The 21,833-nt window shown below is 41.9% G+C and overlaps 1 protein-coding gene across 1 annotated transcript in view; it reads right to left on the bottom strand.

The window, feature by feature from the left end:
* The window catches only part of LOC110512152 (membrane-associated guanylate kinase, WW and PDZ domain-containing protein 3), a 153,043-nt gene extending 146,291 nt beyond the window's left edge, over nt 1-6,752 (bottom strand). Inside the window, exon 1 of the mRNA XM_036945804.2 lies at nt 6,369-6,752. The gene's annotated coding sequence lies outside the window, so the exon portion shown is untranslated. The remainder of the gene's footprint in view (nt 1-6,368) is intronic.
* Nucleotides 6,753-21,833: the final 15,081 nt, after the last annotated feature.

The raw sequence follows: 21,833 nt of genomic DNA, 5'->3' as shown, positions 1-21,833 counted from the left end.
AATGTTGCAGGGTGGGCCAACCATCCTCCAGGAGAGACACTGAGGGTGCAGGTTATTGCTCCAACCCTGCTCGAACACAACACATTGTACAAAATCAGCTGCTCAACAGGACCTTAATAAACTGACTCCGGTGTGTTTGAGCAGGGTTGATGGGAGGGTTGACCGACCACCCAGTAGCTCTCCAGATGGGAGGGTTGACCGACCACCCAGTAGCCTTTCAGTGCAGTATTTTACTTTGTGTGTGTGTGGGGGGGGGGGGGTGCCTTGCTCAAGGACACAACGGCAGGAGATAGGTTGCTCATACACAAAACACAAGCATTCAGCCCACATACACTCTCCCTTTCGCATACACACACACAGAGCACGCCTAGAGCACATTCACAGATATTTGAAAGAAACACTCTTCTGCGATGGCTGAGCCTTTTCCAGCCTATAATCCACTGCTCATACACAGACTATCCACTATCACAGGGCAGACTATCCACTATCACAGGGCAGACTATCCACTATCACAGGGCAGACTATCCACTATCACAGGGCAGACTATCCACTATCACAGGGCAGACTATCCACTATCACAGGGCAGACTATCCACTATCACAGGGCAGACTATCCACTATCACAGGGCAGACTATCCACTATCACAGGGCAGACTATCCACTATCACAGGGCAGACTATCCACTATCACAGGGCAGACTATCCACTATCACAGGGCAGGCAGACTATCCACTATCACAGGGCAGGCAGACTATCCACTATCACAGGGCAGGCAGACTATCCACTGTCACAGGGCAGACTATCCACTATCACAGGGCAGACTATCCACTATCACAGGGCAGACTATCCACTATCACAGGGCAGGCAGACTAGTTACTATCACACAGGGCAGACTATCCACTATAACAGGGCAGGCAGACTATCCACTATCACAGGGCAGACTATCCACTATCACAGGGCAGACTATCCACTATCACAGGGCAGGCAGACTATCCACTATCACAGGGCAGACTATCCACTATCACAGGGCAGGCAGACTAGTTACTATCACACAGGGCAGACTATCCACTATCACAGGGCAGGCAGACTATCCACTATCACAGGGCAGACTATCCACTATCACAGGGCAGACTATCCACTATCACAGGGCAGACTATCCACTATCACAGGGCAGGCAGACTATCCACTATCACAGGGCAGACTATCCACTATCACAGGGCAGACTATCCACTATCACAGGGCAGGCAGACTAGTTACTATCACACAGGGCAGACTATCCACTATAACAGGGCAGGCAGACTAGTTACTATCACAGGGCAGACTATCCACTATCACAGGGCAGACTATCCACTATCACAGGGCAGACTATCCACTATCACAGGGCAGACTATCCACTATCACAGGGCAGACTATCCACTATCACAGGGCAGGCAGACTATCCACTATCACAGGGCAGGCAGACTATCCACTATCACAGGGCAGGCAGACTATCCACTATCACAGGGCAGGCAGACTAGTTACTATCACACAGGGCAGACTATCCACTATAACAGGGCAGGCAGACTAGTTACTATCACAGGGCAGACTATCCACTATCACAGGGCAGACTATCCACTATCACAGGGCAGACTATCCACTATCACAGGGCAGGCAGACTAGTTACTATCACACAGGGCAGACTATCCACTATAACAGGGCAGGCAGACTGTACTATCACAGGGCAGGCAGACTGTACTATCACAGGGCAGGCAGACTATGTACTATCACAGGGCAGGCAGACTGTACTATCACAGGGCAGGCAGACAAGTGACTATCACACGGCAGGCAGACTAGTGACTATCACACGGCAGGCAGACTATGTACTATCACAGGGCAGACTAGTTACTATCACAGGGCAGGCAGACTAGTGACTATCACACGGCAGGCAGACTGTACTATCACAGGGCAGACTAGTTACTATCACAGGGCAGGCAGACTAGTTACTATCACACGGCAGGCAGACTGTACTATCACACGGCAGGCAGACTAGTGACTATCACATGGCAGGCAGACTAGTGACTATCACACGGCAGGCAGACTGTACTATCACACGGCAGGCAGACTGTACTATCACAGGGCAGACTAGTTACTATCACAGGGCAGGCAGACTAGTTACTATCACACGGCAGGCAGACTGTACTATCACAGGGCAGGCAGACTAGTTACTATCACACGGCAGGCAGACTATGTACTATCACAGGGCAGGCAGACTGTACTATCACAGGGCAGGCAGACTAGTGACTATCACAGGGCAGGCAGACTGTACTATCACAGGGCAGGCAGACTGTACTATCACAGGGCAGGCAGACTAGTGACTATCACACGGCAGGCAGACTAGTGACTATCACACGGCAGGCAGACTATGTACTATCACAGGGCAGGCAGACTGTACTATCACAGGGCAGGCAGACTGTACTATTACACGGCAGGCAGACTGTACTATCACAGGGCAGGCAGACTGTACTATCACAGGGCAGGCAGACTAGTTACTATCACACGGCAGGCAGACTATGTACTATCACAGAGCAGGCAGACTGTACTATCACAGGGCAGGCAGACTAGTGACTATCACAGGGCAGGCAGACTGTACTATCACAGGGCAGGCAGACTGTACTATCACAGGGCAGGCAGACTAGTGACTATCACACGGCAGGCAGACTAGTGACTATCACACGGCAAGCAGACTAGTTACTATTACAGGGCAGGCAGACTAGTGACTATCACACGGCAGGCAGACTAGTTACTATTACATGGCAGGCAGACTAGTGACTATCACAGGGCAGACTATCCACTATCACAGGGCAGACTATCCACTATCACAGGGCAGACTATCCACTATCACAGGGCAGACTATCCACTATCACAGGGCAGACTATCCACTATCACAGGGCAGGCAGACTATCCACTATCACAGGGCAGGCAGACTATCCACTATCACAGGGCAGGCAGACTATCCACTATTACAGGGCAGGCAGACTAGTTACTATCACACAGGGCAGACTATCCACTATAACAGGGCAGGCAGACTAGTTACTATCACAGGGCAGACTATCCACTATCACAGGGCAGACTATCCACTATCACAGGGCAGACTATCCACTATCACAGGGCAGGCAGACTAGTTACTATCACACAGGGCAGACTATCCACTATAACAGGGCAGGCAGACTGTACTATCACAGGGCAGGCAGACTGTACTATCACAGGGCAGGCAGACTATGTACTATCACAGGGCAGGCAGACTGTACTATCACAGGGCAGGCAGACAAGTGACTATCACACGGCAGGCAGACTAGTGACTATCACACGGCAGGCAGACTATGTACTATCACAGGGCAGACTAGTTACTATCACAGGGCAGGCAGACTAGTGACTATCACACGGCAGGCAGACTGTACTATCACAGGGCAGACTAGTTACTATCACAGGGCAGGCAGACTAGTTACTATCACACGGCAGGCAGACTGTACTATCACAGGGCAGGCAGACTAGTTACTATCACACGGCAGGCAGACTATGTACTATCACAGGGCAGGCAGACTGTACTATCACAGGGCAGGCAGACTAGTGACTATCACAGGGCAGGCAGACTGTACTATCACAGGGCAGGCAGACTGTACTATCACAGGGCAGGCAGACTAGTGACTATCACACGGCAGGCAGACTAGTGACTATCACACGGCAGGCAGACTATGTACTATCACAGGGCAGGCAGACTGTACTATCACAGGGCAGGCAGACTGTACTATTACACGGCAGGCAGACTGTACTATCACAGGGCAGGCAGACTGTACTATCACAGGGCAGGCAGACTAGTTACTATCACACGGCAGGCAGACTATGTACTATCACAGAGCAGGCAGACTGTACTATCACAGGGCAGGCAGACTAGTGACTATCACAGGGCAGGCAGACTGTACTATCACAGGGCAGGCAGACTGTACTATCACAGGGCAGGCAGACTAGTGACTATCACACGGCAGGCAGACTAGTGACTATCACACGGCAAGCAGACTAGTTACTATTACAGGGCAGGCAGACTAGTGACTATCACACGGCAGGCAGACTAGTTACTATTACATGGCAGGCAGACTAGTGACTATCACACGGCAGGCAGACTAGTGACTATCACACGGCAGGCAGACTATGTACTATCACAGGGCAGGCAGACTGTACTATCACAGGGCAGGCAGACTGTACTATCACACGGCAGGCAGACTAGTTACTATCACAGGGCAGGCAGACTAGTTACTATCACACGGCAGGCAGACTATGTACTATCACAGGGCAGGCAGACTGTACTATCACAGGGCAGGCAGACTAGTGACTATCACAGGGCAGGCAGACTGTACTATCACAGGGCAGGCAGACTGTACTATCACAGGGCAGGCAGACTAGTGACTATCACACGGCAGGCAGACTAGTGACTATCACACGGCAGGCAGACTAGTTACTATTACAGGGCAGGCAGACTAGTGACTATCACACGGCAGACAGACTAGTTACTATTACAGGGCAGGCAGACTAGTGACTATCACACGGCAGACAGACTAGTTACTATCACACGGCAGGGAGACTGTACTATCACAGGGCAGACTGTACTATCACACGGCAGGCAGGCTAGTGACTATCACACGGCAGGCAACTAGTGACTATCACACGGCAAGCAGACTAGTGACTATCACACGGCAGGCAACTAGTGACTATCACACGGCAAGCAGACTAGTGACTATCACACGGCAGGCAGACTAGTGACTATCACACGGCAGGCAACTAGTTACTATTACAGGGCAGGCAGACTAGTGACTATCACACGGCAGCTAGACTAGTGACTATCACACGGCAGGCAACTAGTGACTATCACACGGCAAGCAGACTAGTGACTATCACACGGCAGGCAGACTAGTGACTATCACACGGCAGGCAGACTAGTGACTATCACACGGCAGGCAACTAGTTACTATTACAGGGCAGGCAGACTAGTGACTATCACACGGCAGCTAGACTAGTGACTATCACACGGCAGGCAGACTAGTTACTATCACACGGCAGGCAGACTAGTGACTATCACATGGCAGGCAGACTAGTGACTATCACATGGCAGGCAGACTAGTGAATATCACACGGCAGGCAGACTAGTGACTATCACACGGCAGGCAGACTAGTGACTATCACACGGCAGGCAGACTAGTGACTATCACATGGCAGGCAGACTAGTGACTATCACACGGCAGGCAGACTAGTGACTATCACACGGCAAGCAGACTAGTGACTATCACACGGCAGGCAGACTAGTGACTATCACACGGCAGGCAGACTAGTGACTATCACACGGCAAGCAGACTAGTGACTATCACACGGCAGGCAGACTAGTGACTATCACACGGCAGGCAGACTAGTGACTATCACACGGCAGGCAGACTAGTGACTATCACACGGCAGGCAGACTAGTGACTATCACATGGCAGGCAGACTAGTGACTATCACACGGCAGGCAGACTAGTGAATATCACACGGCAGGCAGACTAGTGACTATCACACGGCAGGCAGACTAGTGACTATCACACGGCAGGCAGACTAGTGACTATCACATGGCAGGCAACTAGTGACTATCACACTGCAGGCAGACTAGTTACTATCACACGGCAGGCAGACTAGTTACTATCACACGGCAGGCAGACTGTACTATCACAGGGCAGGCAGACTGTACTATCACAGGGCTGGCAGACTGTACTATCACAGGGCCGTCAGACTATGTACTATCACAGGGCAGGCAGACTGTACTATCACAGGACAGGCAGACTATGTACTATCACAGGGCCTCTGGGCCAAACAGATTAGCAATAATACTATGCCCACATACACTGCTGCGGGCTAATCCAACACGGAGTTATGTTGGCTGTGGTGTATTTCAGTAGTGTAAATAAATGCTTGGTAATCCTTGGCCAGATGTGTTGAAGACACCAGCTGGTTAATTTGGATAGCCTTCTGAGGACCTAGTGACACAGGGGAGCGTTTTAGCAGCAGAGAGCGTAGGGACTCTACATCTATATGGTTAAATAGCTAGTAAACGGCGAGATTGATCGGACCTGGGCAAATGCAGCGTTGTGGAGCACAATAGCCTCTGACATAAATGGATCACATAATAGTCTAACCTTGCTTTCTTTATTATGGCAGTAGAGCAATAACAGAGTAAGTAACCTAGTAGGCATGTTCTGGATAGAGCAGAACGCGTCTTGTTGGTGAAATGGTAACTACGGCAAATAGATTACAAAATAGCCTCAAACTAAAAAACGTCGCAAAAAAATGCACATTTGTTTCAACGGCATACCTTCATAATTCCAGCCTCCTTCTCCGCGACGTTTTTCCTCGTAGCAGCTATAGGCAGCTATATATATATCCTTTCTCTGAAGTCTCCAGTCGTATTGATTGGTACCTTGGTGTACCGCTGCCTGACCGGTCACTGCAGGCTCTGCTGCTCTATGATATTAGATAGGTAGAAACCCCGGTTAAAAATCCATTGCACTGCGCAGGCAAATAGATAATGAATGTTGCTGGTAAGATTTGAAAAGAGAGTGTATCTGCGGCGCGACAGTGGTGAAGCGGCTCTACGGCTGCGGGCTGTAATAGACTAGTGGAACTAATAGTGGAACACGGGTCATGTATTCACTACGGTGTTACTTCCTCTGCTCTCTCTTTCCTCATAGGCGAAGGCAATAAGGAAACGGTGATAAGAGGAACGAACGGGGGAATGGAGGGAGGGGAGCATGTAAGGGAAGGAACATGGATTAAAAAGTCAAAGAAAGAGAAGAGACCGCATTCTGACGATTGGCTAATGATAGTGTAGCACGGTGTATAATGGGCTAATGATAGTGTAGCACGGTGTATAATGGGCTAATGATAGTGTAGCACGGTGTATAATGGGCTAATGATAGTGTAGCACGGTGTATTATGGGCTAATGATAGTGTAGCACGGTGTATAATGGGCTAATGATAGTGTAGCACGGTGTATAATGGGCTAATGATAGTGTAGCACGGTGTATTATGGGCTAATGATAGTGTAGCACGGTGTATAATGGGCTAATGATAGTGTAGCACGGTGTATAATGGGCTAATGATAGTGTAGCACGGTGTATAATGGGCTAATGATAGTGTAGCACGGTGTATTATGGGCTAATGATAGTGTAGCACGGTGTATAATGGGCTAATGATAGTGTAGCACGGTGTATAATGGGCTAATGATAGTGTAGCACGGTGTATAATGGGCTAATGATAGTGTAGCACTGTGTATTATTGACTAGTGATAGTGTAGCACCGTGTATTATTGACTAGTAATAGTATAGCACTGTGTATTATTGACTAGTGATAGTGTAGCACGGTGTATTATTGACTAGTGATAGTGTATCACCGTGTATTATTGACTAGTGATAGTGTAGCACCGTGTATTATTGACTAGTGATAGTATAACACCGTGTATTATTGACTAGTGATAGTGTAGCACTGTGTATTATTGACTAGTGATAGTATAACACTGTGTATTATTGACTAGTGATAGTGTAGCACTGTGTATTATTGACTAGTGATAGTGTAGCACTGTGTATTATTGACTAGTGATAGTATAACACCGTGTATTATTGACTAGTGATAGTATAACACTGTGTATTATTGACTAGTGATAGGGTAGCACCGTGTATTATTGACTAGTGATAGTGTAGCACCGTGTATTATTGACTAGTGATAGTATAACACCGTGTATTATTGACTAGTGATAGGGTAGCACCGTGTATTATTGACTAGTGATAGTATAACACTGTGTATTATTGACTAGTGATAGTGTAGCACTGTGTATTATTGACTAGTGATAGTGTAGCACCGTGTATTATTGACTAGTGATAGTATAACACCGTGTATTATTGACTAGTGATAGTGTAGCACTGTGTATTATTGACTAGTGATAGGGTAGCACCGTGTATTATTGACTAGTGATAGTGTAGCACCGTGTATTATTGACTAGTGATAGTATAACACCGTGTATTATTGACTAGTGATAGGGTAGCACCGTGTATTATTGACTAGTGATAGTGTAGCACCGTGTATTATTGACTAGTGATAGTATAACACCGTGTATTATTGACTAGTGATAGTGTAGCACCGTGTATTATTGACTAGTGATAGTGTAGCACCGTGTATTATTGACTAGTGATAGTATAACACCGTGTATTATTGACTAGTGATAGGGTAGCACCGTGTATTATTGACTAGTGATAGTGTAGCACCGTGTATTATTGACTAGTGATAGTGTAGCACCGTGTATTATTGACTAGTGATAGTGTAGCACCGTGTATTATTGACTAGTGATAGTATAACACAGTGTATTATTGACTAGTGATAGGGTAGCACCGTTTATTATTGACTAGTGATAGTATAACACCGTGTATTATTGACTAGTGATAGTATAGCACCGTATATTATTGACTAGTGATAGTGTAGCACCGTGTATTATTGACTAGTGATAGTATAACACCGTGTATTATTGACTAGTGATAGTATAGCACCGTATATTATTGACTAGTGATAGTATAACACCGTGTATTATTGACTAGTGATAGTATAACACCGTGTATTATTGACTAGTGATAGTGTAGCACCGTGTATTATTGACTAGTGATAGTATAGCACCGTATATTATTGACTAGTGATAGTATAACACCGTGTATTATTGACTAGTGATAGTATAGCACCGTATATTATTGACTAGTGATAGTATAACACCGTGTATTATTGACTAGTGATAGGGTAGCACCGTGTATTATGGTTAAAAACACCTTTTCTGAAAATTGTATTTATCTTATTATGATTAAGAGGAGTATTGTTCTGAATGGCATTGAAGACAGGTTTCCTTCTGAATCGGACAGGTAAAAGCCACAGCTCTCTGGTCTGATCTGCGGCGCGACAGTGGTGAAGCGGCTCTACGGCTGCGGGCTGTAATAGACTAGTGGAACTAATAGTGGAACACGGGTCATGTATTCACTACGGTGTTACTTCCTCTGCTCTCTCTTTCCTCATAGGCGAAGGCAATAAGGAAACGGTGATAAGAGGAACGAACGGGGGAATGGAGGGAGGGGAGCATGTAAGGGAAGGAACATGGATTAAAAAGTCAAAGAAAGAGAAGAGACCGCATTCTGACGATTGGCTAATGATAGTGTAGCACGGTGTATTATGGGCTAGTGATAGTGTAGCACGGTGTATAATGGGCTAATGATAGTGTAGCACGGTGTATAATGGGCTAATGATAGTGTAGCACGGTGTATAATGGGCTAATGATAGTGTAGCACGGTGTATAATGGGCTAATGATAGTGTAGCACGGTGTATAATGGGCTAATGATAGTGTAGCACGGTGTATAATGGGCTAATGATAGTGTAGCACGGTGTATAATGGGCTAATGATAGTGTAGCACGGTGTATAATGGGCTAATGATAGTGTAGCACGGTGTATAATGGGCTAATGATAGTGTAGCACGGTGTATTATGGGCTAATGATAGTGTAGCACGGTGTATAATGGGCTAATGATAGTGTAGCACGGTGTATAATGGGCTAATGATAGTGTAGCACGGTGTATTATGGGCTAATGATAGTGTAGCACGGTGTATAATGGGCTAATGATAGTGTAGCACGGTGTATAATGGGCTAATGATAGTGTAGCACGGTGTATAATGGGCTAATGATAGTGTAGCACGGTGTATTATGGGCTAATGATAGTGTAGCACGGTGTATAATGGGCTAATGATAGTGTAGCACGGTGTATAATGGGCTAATGATAGTGTAGCACGGTGTATAATGGGCCAATGATAGTGTAGCACTGTGTATTATTGACTAGTGATAGTGTAGCACCGTGTATTATTGACTAGTAATAGTATAGCACTGTGTATTATTGACTAGTGATAGTGTAGCACGGTGTATTATTGACTAGTGATAGTGTATCACCGTGTATTATTGACTAGTGATAGTGTAGCACCGTGTATTATTGACTAGTGATAGTATAACACCGTGTATTATTGACTAGTGATAGTGTAGCACTGTGTATTATTGACTAGTGATAGTATAACACTGTGTATTATTGACTAGTGATAGTGTAGCACTGTGTATTATTGACTAGTGATAGTGTAGCACTGTGTATTATTGACTAGTGATAGTATAACACCGTGTGTTATTGACTAGTGATAGTATAACACTGTGTATTATTGACTAGTGATAGGGTAGCACCGTGTATTATTGACTAGTGATAGTGTAGCACCGTGTATTATTGACTAGTGATAGTATAACACCGTGTATTATTGACTAGTGATAGGGTAGCACCGTGTATTATTGACTAGTGATAGTATAACACCGTGTATTATTGACTAGTGATAGTGTAGCACTGTGTATTATTGACTAGTGATAGTGTAGCACCGTGTATTATTGACTAGTGATAGTATAACACCGTGTATTATTGACTAGTGATAGTGTAGCACTGTGTATTATTGACTAGTGATAGGGTAGCACCGTGTATTATTGACTAGTGATAGTGTAGCACCGTGTATTATTGACTAGTGATAGTATAACACCGTGTATTATTGACTAGTGATAGGGTAGCACCGTGTATTATTGACTAGTGATAGTGTAGCACCGTGTATTATTGACTAGTGATAGTATAACACCGTGTATTATTGACTAGTGATAGTGTAGCACCGTGTATTATTGACTAGTGATAGTGTAGCACCGTGTATTATTGACTAGTGATAGTATAACACCGTGTATTATTGACTAGTGATAGGGTAGCACCGTGTATTATTGACTAGTGATAGTGTAGCACCGTGTATTATTGACTAGTGATAGTGTAGCACCGTGTATTATTGACTAGTGATAGTGTAGCACCGTGTATTATTGACTAGTGATAGTATAACACAGTGTATTATTGACTAGTGATAGGGTAGCACCGTTTATTATTGACTAGTGATAGTATAACACCGTGTATTATTGACTAGTGATAGTATAGCACCGTATATTATTGACTAGTGATAGTGTAGCACCGTGTATTATTGACTAGTGATAGTATAACACCGTGTATTATTGACTAGTGATAGTATAGCACCGTATATTATTGACTAGTGATAGTATAACACCGTGTATTATTGACTAGTGATAGTATAACACCGTGTATTATTGACTAGTGATAGTGTAGCACCGTGTATTATTGACTAGTGATAGTATAGCACCGTATATTATTGACTAGTGATAGTATAACACCGTGTATTATTGACTAGTGATAGTATAGCACCGTATATTATTGACTAGTGATAGTATAACACCGTGTATTATTGACTAGTGATAGGGTAGCACCGTGTATTATGGTTAAAAACACCTTTTCTGAAAATTGTATTTATCTTATTATGATTAAGAGGAGTATTGTTCTGAATGGCATTGAAGACAGGTTTCCTTCTGAATCGGACAGGTAAAAGCCACAGCTCTCTGGTCTGATCTGCGGCGCGACAGTGGTGAAGCGGCTCTACGGCTGCGGGCTGTAATAGACTAGTGGAACTAATAGTGGAACACGGGTCATGTATTCACTACGGTGTTACTTCCTCTGCTCTCTCTTTCCTCATAGGCGAAGGCAATAAGGAAACGGTGATAAGAGGAACGAACGGGGGAATGGAGGGAGGGGAGCATGTAAGGGAAGGAACATGGATTAAAAAGTCAAAGAAAGAGAAGAGACCGCATTCTGACGATTGGCTAATGATAGTGTAGCACGGTGTATTATGGGCTAGTGATAGTGTAGCACGGTGTATAATGGGCTAATGATAGTGTAGCACGGTGTATAATGGGCTAATGATAGTGTAGCACGGTGTATAATGGGCTAATGATAGTGTAGCACGGTGTATAATGGGCTAATGATAGTGTAGCACGGTGTATAATGGGCTAATGATAGTGTAGCACGGTGTATAATGGGCTAATGATAGTGTAGCACGGTGTATAATGGGCTAATGATAGTGTAGCACGGTGTATAATGGGCTAATGATAGTGTAGCACGGTGTATTATTGACTAGTGATAGTGTAGCACCGTGTATTATTGACTAGTAATAGTATAGCACTGTGTATTATTGACTAGTGATAGGGTAGCACTGTGTATTATTGACTAGTGATAGGGTAGCACTGTGTATTATTGACTAGTGATAGTGTAGCACTGTGTATTATTGACTAGTGATAGTATAACACTGTGTATTATTGACTAGTGATAGGGTAGCACTGTGTATTATTGACTAGTGATAGGGTAGCACTGTGTATTATTGACTAGTGATAGTGTAGCACCGTGTATTATTGACTAGTGATAGTGTAGCACTGTGTATTATTGACTAGTGATAGTGTAGCACTGTGTATTATTGACTAGTGATAGTATAACACTGTGTATTATTGACTAGTGATAGTGTAGCACCGTGTATTATTGACTAGTGATAGTATAGCACCGTGTATTATTGACTAGTGATAGTGTAGCACCGTGTATTATTGACTAGTGATAGTATAGCACCGTGTATTATTGACTAGTGATAGTATAACACTGTGTATTATTGACTAGTGATAGGGTAGCAGCGTGTATTATTGACTAGTGATAGTGTAGCACCGTGTATTATTGACTAGTGATAGGGTAGCACCGTGTATTATTGACTAGTGATAGTATAACATTGTGTATTATTGACTAGTGATAGTATAACACTGTGTATTATTGACTAGTGATAGTGTAGCACCGTGTATTATTGACTAGTGATAGTATAGCACCGTATATTATTGACTAGTGATAGTATAACACCGTGTATTATTGACTAGTGATAGTGTAGCACTGTGTATTATTGGCACTGTGTATTATTGACTAGTGATAGGGTAGCACCGTGTATTATTGACTAGTGATAGTATAACACCGTGTATTATTGACTAGTGATAGTATAACACCGTGTATTATTGACTAGTGATAGTATACCACCGTGTATTATTGACTAGTGATAGTGTAGCACCGTGTATTATTGACTAGTGATAGTATAACACCGTGTATTATTGACTAGTGATAGTATAACACTGTGTATTATTGACTAGTGATAGTGTAGCACCGTGTATTATTGACTAGTGATAGTATAGCACCGTATATTATTGACTAGTGATAGTATAACACCGTGTATTATTGACTAGTGATAGTGTAGCACTGTGTATTATTGGCACTGTGTATTATTGACTAGTGATAGGGTAGCACCGTGTATTATTGACTAGTGATAGTGTAGCACTGTGTATTATTGGCACCGTGTATTATTGACTAGTGATAGTATAACACCGTGTATTATTGACTAGTGATAGTGTAGCACGGTGTATTATTGACTAGTGATAGTGTATCACCGTGTATTATTGACTAGTGATAGTGTAGCACCGTGTATTATTGACTAGTGATAGTATAACACTGTGTATTATTGACTAGTGATAGTGTAGCACTGTGTATTATTGACTAGTGATAGTATAACACTGTGTATTATTGACTAGTGATAGTGTAGCACTGTGTATTATTGACTAGTGATAGTATAACACTGTGTATTATTGACTAGTGATAGTGTAGCACTGTGTATTATTGACTAGTGATAGTATAACACTGTGTATTATTGACTAGTGATAGTGTAGCACTGTGTATTATTGACTAGTGATAGTATAACACTGTGTATTATTGACTAGTGATAGTGTAGCACTGTGTATTATTGACTAGTGATAGTATAACACTGTGTATTATTGACTAGTGATAGTGTAGCACTGTGTATTATTGACTAGTGATAGTATAACACTGTGTATTATTGACTAGTGATAGGGTAGCACCGTGTATTATTGACTAGTGATAGTATAACACCGTGTATTATTGACTAGTGATAGTATAACACCGTGTATTATTGACTAGTGATAGTATAGCACCGTATATTATTGACTAGTGATAGTATAACACCGTGTATTATTGACTAGTGATAGTGTATCACCGTGTATTATTGACTAGTGATAGTGTAGCACCGTGTATTATTGACTAGTGATAGTGTAGCACCGTGTATTATTTACTAGTGATAGTATAGCACCGTATATTATTGACTAGTGATAGTATAACACCGTGTATTATTGACTAGTGATAGGGTAGCACCGTGTATTATTGACTAGTGATAGTATAACACCGTGTATTATTGACTAGTGATAGTATAGCACCGTATATTATTGACTAGTGATAGTATAACACCGTGTATTATTGACTAGTGATAGTATAGCACCGTATATTATTGACTAGTGATAGTGTAGCACCGTGTATTATTGACTAGTGATAGTATAACACCGTGTATTATTGACTAGTGATAGTATAGCACCGTATATTATTGACTAGTGATAGTATAACACCGTGTATTATTGACTAGTGATAGTATAACACCGTGTATTATTGACTAGTGATAGTGTAGCACCGTGTATTATTGACTAGTGATAGTATAGCACCGTATATTATTGACTAGTGATAGTATAACACCGTGTATTATTGACTAGTGATAGTATAGCACCGTATATTATTGACTAGTGATAGTATAACACCGTGTATTATTGACTAGTGATAGGGTAGCACCGTGTATTATGGTTAAAAACACCTTTTCTGAAAATTGTATTCATCTTATTATGATTAAGAGGAGTATTGTTCTGAATGGCATTGAAGACAGGTTTCCTTCTGAATCGGACAGGTAAAAGCCACAGCTCTCTGGTCTGATCTGCGGCGCGACAGTGGTGAAGCGGCTCTACGGCTGCGGGCTGTAATAGACTAGTGGAACTAATAGTGGAACACGGGTCATGTATTCACTACGGTGTTACTTCCTCTGCTCTCTCTTTCCTCATAGGCGAAGGCAATAAGGAAACGGTGATAAGAGGAACGAACGGGGGAATGGAGGGAGGGGAGCATGTAAGGGAAGGAACATGGATTAAAAAGTCAAAGAAAGAGAAGAGACCGCATTCTGACGATTGGCTAATGATAGTGTAGCACGGTGTATAATGGGCTAATGATAGTGTAGCACGGTGTATAATGGGCTAATGATAGTGTAGCACGGTGTATAATGGGCTAATGATAGTGTAGCACGGTGTATAATGGGCTAATGATAGTGTAGCACGGTGTATAATGGGCTAATGATAGTGTAGCACGGTGTATAATGGGCTAATGATAGTGTAGCACGGTGTATAATGGGCTAATGATAGTGTAGCACGGTGTATAATGGGCTAATGATAGTGTAGCACGGTGTATAATGGGCTAATGATAGTGTAGCACGGTGTATTATTGACTAGTGATAGTGTAGCACCGTGTATTATTGACTAGTAATAGTATAGCACTGTGTATTATTGACTAGTGATAGTGTAGCACCGTGTATTATTGACTAGTAATAGTATAGCACTGTGTATTATTGACTAGTGATAGTGTAGCACGGTGTATTATTGACTAGTGATAGTATAACACCGTATATTATTGACTAGTGATAGTATAACACCGTGTATTATTGACTAGTGATAGGGTAGCACTGTGTATTATTGACTAGTGATAGTGTAGCACCGTGTATTATTGACTAGTGATAGGGTAGCACCGTGTATTATTGACTAGTGATAGTATAACACTGTGTATTATTGACTAGTGATAGGGTAGCACTGTGTATTATTGACTAGTGATAGGGTAGCACTGTGTATTATTGACTAGTGATAGTGTAGCACCGTGTATTATTGACTAGTGATAGTATAACACTGTGTATTATTGACTAGTGATAGGGTAGCACTGTGTATTATTGACTAGTGATAGGGTAGCACTGTGTATTATTGACTAGTGATAGTGTAGCACCGTGTATTATTGACTAGTGATAGTGTAGCACTGTGTATTATTGACTAGTGATAGTGTAGCACTGTGTATTATTGACTAGTGATAGTATAACACTGTGTATTATTGACTAGTGATAGTGTAGCACCGTGTATTATTGACTAGTGATAGTATAGCACCGTGTATTATTGACTAGTGATAGTGTAGCACCGTGTATTATTGACTAGTGATAGTATAGCACCGTGTATTATTGACTAGTGATAGTATAACACTGTGTATTATTGACTAGTGATAGGGTAGCAGCGTGTATTATTGACTAGTGATAGTGTAGCACCGTGTATTATTGACTAGTGATAGGGTAGCACCGTGTATTATTGACTAGTGATAGTATAACATTGTGTATTATTGACTAGTGATAGTATAACACTGTGTATTATTGACTAGTGATAGTGTAGCACCGTGTATTATTGACTAGTGATAGTATAGCACCGTATATTATTGACTAGTGATAGTATAACACCGTGTATTATTGACTAGTGATAGTGTAGCACTGTGTATTATTGGCACTGTGTATTATTGACTAGTGATAGGGTAGCACCGTGTATTATTGACTAGTGATAGTATAACACCGTGTATTATTGACTAGTGATAGTATAACACCGTGTATTATTGACTAGTGATAGTATACCACCGTGTATTATTGACTAGTGATAGTGTAGCACCGTGTATTATTGACTAGTGATAGTATAACACCGTGTATTATTGACTAGTGATAGTATAACACTGTGTATTATTGACTAGTGATAGTGTAGCACCGTGTATTATTGACTAGTGATAGTATAGCACCGTATATTATTGACTAGTGATAGTATAACACCGTGTATTATTGACTAGTGATAGTGTAGCACTGTGTATTATTGGCACTGTGTATTATTGACTAGTGATAGGGTAGCACCGTGTATTATTGACTAGTGATAGTGTAGCACTGTGTATTATTGGCACCGTGTATTATTGACTAGTGATAGTATAACACCGTGTATTATTGACTAGTGATAGTGTAGCACGGTGTATTATTGACTAGTGATAGTGTATCACCGTGTATTATTGACTAGTGATAGTGTAGCACCGTGTATTATTGACTAGTGATAGTATAACACTGTGTATTATTGACTAGTGATAGTGTAGCACTGTGTATTATTGACTAGTGATAGTATAACACTGTGTATTATTGACTAGTGATAGTGTAGCACTGTGTATTATTGACTAGTGATAGTATAACACTGTGTATTATTGACTAGTGATAGTGTAGCACTGTGTATTATTGACTAGTGATAGTATAACACTGTGTATTATTGACTAGTGATAGTGTAGCACTGTGTATTATTGACTAGTGATAGTATAACACTGTGTATTATTGACTAGTGATAGTGTAGCACTGTGTATTATTGACTAGTGATAGTATAACACTGTGTATTATTGACTAGTGATAGTGTAGCACTGTGTATTATTGACTAGTGATAGTATAACACTGTGTATTATTGACTAGTGATAGGGTAGCACCGTGTATTATTGACTAGTGATAGTATAACACCGTGTATTATTGACTAGTGATAGTATAACACCGTGTATTATTGACTAGTGATAGTATAGCACCGTATATTATTGACTAGTGATAGTATAACACCGTGTATTATTGACTAGTGATAGTGTATCACCGTGTATTATTGACTAGTGATAGTGTAGCACCGTGTATTATTGACTAGTGATAGTGTAGCACCGTGTATTATTTACTAGTGATAGTATAGCACCGTATATTATTGACTAGTGATAGTATAACACCGTGTATTATTGACTAGTGATAGGGTAGCACCGTGTATTATTGACTAGTGATAGTATAACACCGTGTATTATTGACTAGTGATAGTATAGCACCGTATATTATTGACTAGTGATAGTATAACACCGTGTATTATTGACTAGTGATAGGGTAGCACCGTGTATTATGGTTAAAAACACCTTTTCTGAAAATTGTATTTATCTTATTATGATTAAGAGGAGTATTGTTCTGAATGGCATTGAAGACAGGTTTCCTTCTGAATCGGACAGGTAAAAGCCACAGCTCTCTGGTCTGATAAGGTCATGCAGGCTGACTGATGACTCTGGGCTGTCATGTGGTTGTATGTGTATTAGTCAATACACCTGTAGTAGTCAATACACCTGTAGTAGTCAATACACCTGTATTAGTATATACACCTGTAGTAGTCAATACACCTGTATTAGTATATACACCTGTAGTAGTCAATACACCTGTATTAGTCAATACACCTGTAGTAGTCTATACTCCTGTATTAGAAAATACACCTGTTTTAGTATATACACCTGTATTAGTCAATACACCTGTAGTAGTCTATACACCTGTATTAGTATATACACCTGTAGTAGTCAATACACCTGTATTAGTATATACACCTGTAGTAGTCAATACACCTGTATTAGTATATACACCTGTAGTAGTCAATACACCTGTATTAGTATATACACCTGTAGTAGTCAATACACCTGTATTAGTATATACACCTGTAGTAGTATATACACCTGTAGTAGTCAATACACCTGTATTAGTATATACACCTGTAGTAGTCAATACACCTGTATTAGTCAATACACCTGTAGTAGTCTATACTCCTGTATTAGAAAATACACCTGTTTTAGTATATACACCTGTATTAGTCAATACACCTGTAGTAGTCTATACACCTGTATTAGTATATACACCTGTAGTAGTCAATACACCTGTATTAGTATATACACCTGTAGTAGTCAATACACCTGTATTAGTATATACACCTGTAGTAGTATATACACCTGTAGTAGTCAATACACCTGTATTAGTATATACACCTGTAGTAGTATATACACCTGTAGTAGTCAATACACCTGTATTAGTATATACACCTGTATTAGTATATACACCTGTAGTAGTCAATACACCTGTATTAGTATATACACCTGTATTAGTATATAGACCTGTATTAGTATATACACCTGTAGTAGTCTATACACCTGTAGTAGTCTGTACACCTGTAGTAGTATATACACCTGTAGTAGTCTGTACACCTGTAGTAGTCTATACACCTGTAGTAGTATATACACCTGTAGTAGTCTGTAAACCTGTAGTAGTCTGTACACCTGTAGTAGTCTATACACCTGTAGTAGTCTATACACCTGTAGTAGTATATACACCTGTAGTAGTCTATACACCTGTATTAGTATATACACCTGTATTAGTATATACACCTGTAGTAGTCTGTACACCTGTAGTAGTCTGTACACCTGTAGTAGTCTATACACCTGTAGTAGTCTATACACCTGTAGTAGTATATACACCTGTAGTAGTCTATACACCTGTAGTAGTCTATACACCTGTAGTAGTCTATACACCTGTAGTAGTCTATACACCTGTAGTAGTCTATACACCTGTAGTACTCTGTACACCTGTAGTAGTCTATACACCTGTAGTAGTCTATACAGCTGTAGTAGTCTATACACCTGTAGTACTCTGTACACCTGTAGTAGTCTATACACCTGTAGTAGTCTATACACCTGTAGTACTCTGTACACCTGTAGTAGTATATACACCTGTAGTAGTCTATACACCTGTATTAGTATATACACCTGTATTAGTATATACACCTGTAGTAGTCTGTACACCTGTAGTAGTCTGTACACCTGTAGTAGTCTATACACCTGTAGTACTCTGTACACCTGTAGTAGTCCTGTACACCTGTAGTAGTCTATACACCTGTAGTACTCTATACACCTGTAGTAGTATATACACCTGTAGTAGTCCTGTACACCTGTAGTAGTCTATACACCTGTAGTAGTATATACACCTGTAGTAGTCTATACACCTGTAGTAGTCTATACACCTGTAGTACTCTGTACACCTGTAGTAGTCCTGTACACCTGTAGTAGTCTGTACACCTGTAGTAGTCTATACACCTGTAGTACTCTGTACACCTGTAGTAGTCCTGTACACCTGTAGTAGTCTATACACCTGTAGTAGTCTGTACACCTGTAGTAGTCTGTACACCTGTAGTAGTCTATACACCTGTAGTACTCTGTACACCTGTAGTAGTCCTGTACACCTGTAGTAGTCTGTACACCTGTAGTATTCTGTACACCTGTAGTAGTCTATACACCTGTAGTACTCTGTACACCTGTAGTAGTCCTGTACACCTGTAGTAGTCTATACACCTGTAGTAGTCTGTACACCTGTAGTAGTCTGTACACCTGTAGTAGTCTATACACCTGTAGTACTCTGTACACCTGTAGTAGTCCTGTACACCTGTAGTAGTATATACACCTGTAGTAGTCTATACACCTGTAGTACTCTGTACACCTGTAGTAGTCTGTACACCTGTAGTAGTCTATACACCTGTAGTACTCTGTACACCTGTAGTAGTCCTGTACACCTGTAGTAGTCCTGTACACCTGTAGTACTCTGTACACCTGTAGTACTCTGTACACCTGTAGTAGTCCTGTACACCTGTAGTAGTCTATACACCTGTAGTAGTCCTGTACACCTGTAGTAGTCTGTACACCTGTAGTAGTCCTGTACACCTGTAGTAGTCCTGTACACCTGTAGTACTCTGTACACCTGTAGTACTCTGTACACCTGTAGTAGTCCTGTACACCTGTAGTAGTCTATACACCTGTAGTAGTCCTGTACACCTGTAGTACTCTGTACACCTGTAGTACTCTGTACACCTGTAGTAGTCCTGTACACCTGTAGTAGTCTATACACCTGTAGTAGTCCTGTACACCTGTAGTAGTCTATACACCTGTAGTAGTCCTGTACACCTGTAGTACTCTGTACACCTGTAGTAGTCCTGTACACCTGTAGTAGTCTGTACACCTGTAGTAGTCCTGTACACCTGTAGTAGTCCTGTACACCTGTAGTAGTCCTGTACACCTGTAGTACTCTGTACACCTGTAGTAGTATATACACCTGTAGTAGTCTATACACCTGTAGTAGTCCTGTACACCTGTAGTAGTCTGTACACCTGTAGTAGTATATACACCTGTAGTAGTCTATACACCTGTAGTAGTCCTGTACACCTGTAGTAGTCTATACACCTGTAGTAGTCCTGTACACCTGTAGTACTCTGTACACCTGTAGTACTCTGTACACCTGTAGTAGTCTATACACCTGTAGTAGTCCTGTACACCTGTAGTAGTCTATACACCTGTAGTAGTCCTGTACACCTGTAGTAGTCTATACACCTGTAGTAGTCCTGTACACCTGTAGTAGTCTATACACCTGTAGTAGTCCTGTACACCTGTAGTAGTCTATACACCTGTAGTAGTCCTGTACACCTGTAGTACTCTGTACACCTGTAGTACTCTGTACACCTGTAGTAGTCTATACACCTGTAGTACTCTGTACACCTGTAGTAGTCTATACACCTGTAGTAGTCCTGTACACCTGTAGTAGTCTGTACACCTGTAGTAGTCCTGTACACCTGTAGTAGTCTATACACCTGTAGTAGTCCTGTACACCTGTAGTAGTCTGTACACCTGTAGTAGTCTATACACCTGTAGTACTCTGTACACCTGTAGTAGTCTATACACCTGTAGTAGTCCTGTACACCTGTAGTAGTCTGTACACCTGTAGTAGTCCTGTACACCTGTAGTAGTCTATACACCTGTAGTAGTCCTGTACACCTGTAGTACTCTGTACACCTGTAGTAGTCCTGTACACCTGTAGTAGTCTATACACCTGTAGTAGTCCTGTACACCTGTAGTAGTCTGTACACCTGTAGTAGTCTATACACCTGTAGTACTCTGTACACCTGTAGTAGTCTATACACCTGTAGTACTCTGTACACCTGTAGTAGTCTATACACCTGTAGTA

Source organism: Oncorhynchus mykiss, chromosome 16 (assembly GCF_057628025.1).
Source record: "Oncorhynchus mykiss isolate SJ-2025 chromosome 16, ASM5762802v1, whole genome shotgun sequence".
Taxonomy (NCBI): Eukaryota; Metazoa; Chordata; class Actinopteri; order Salmoniformes; family Salmonidae; genus Oncorhynchus; species Oncorhynchus mykiss.
The sequence above is the reverse complement of the archived record's forward strand: the minus strand, read 5'-3'. Positions and strand labels throughout refer to the sequence as shown.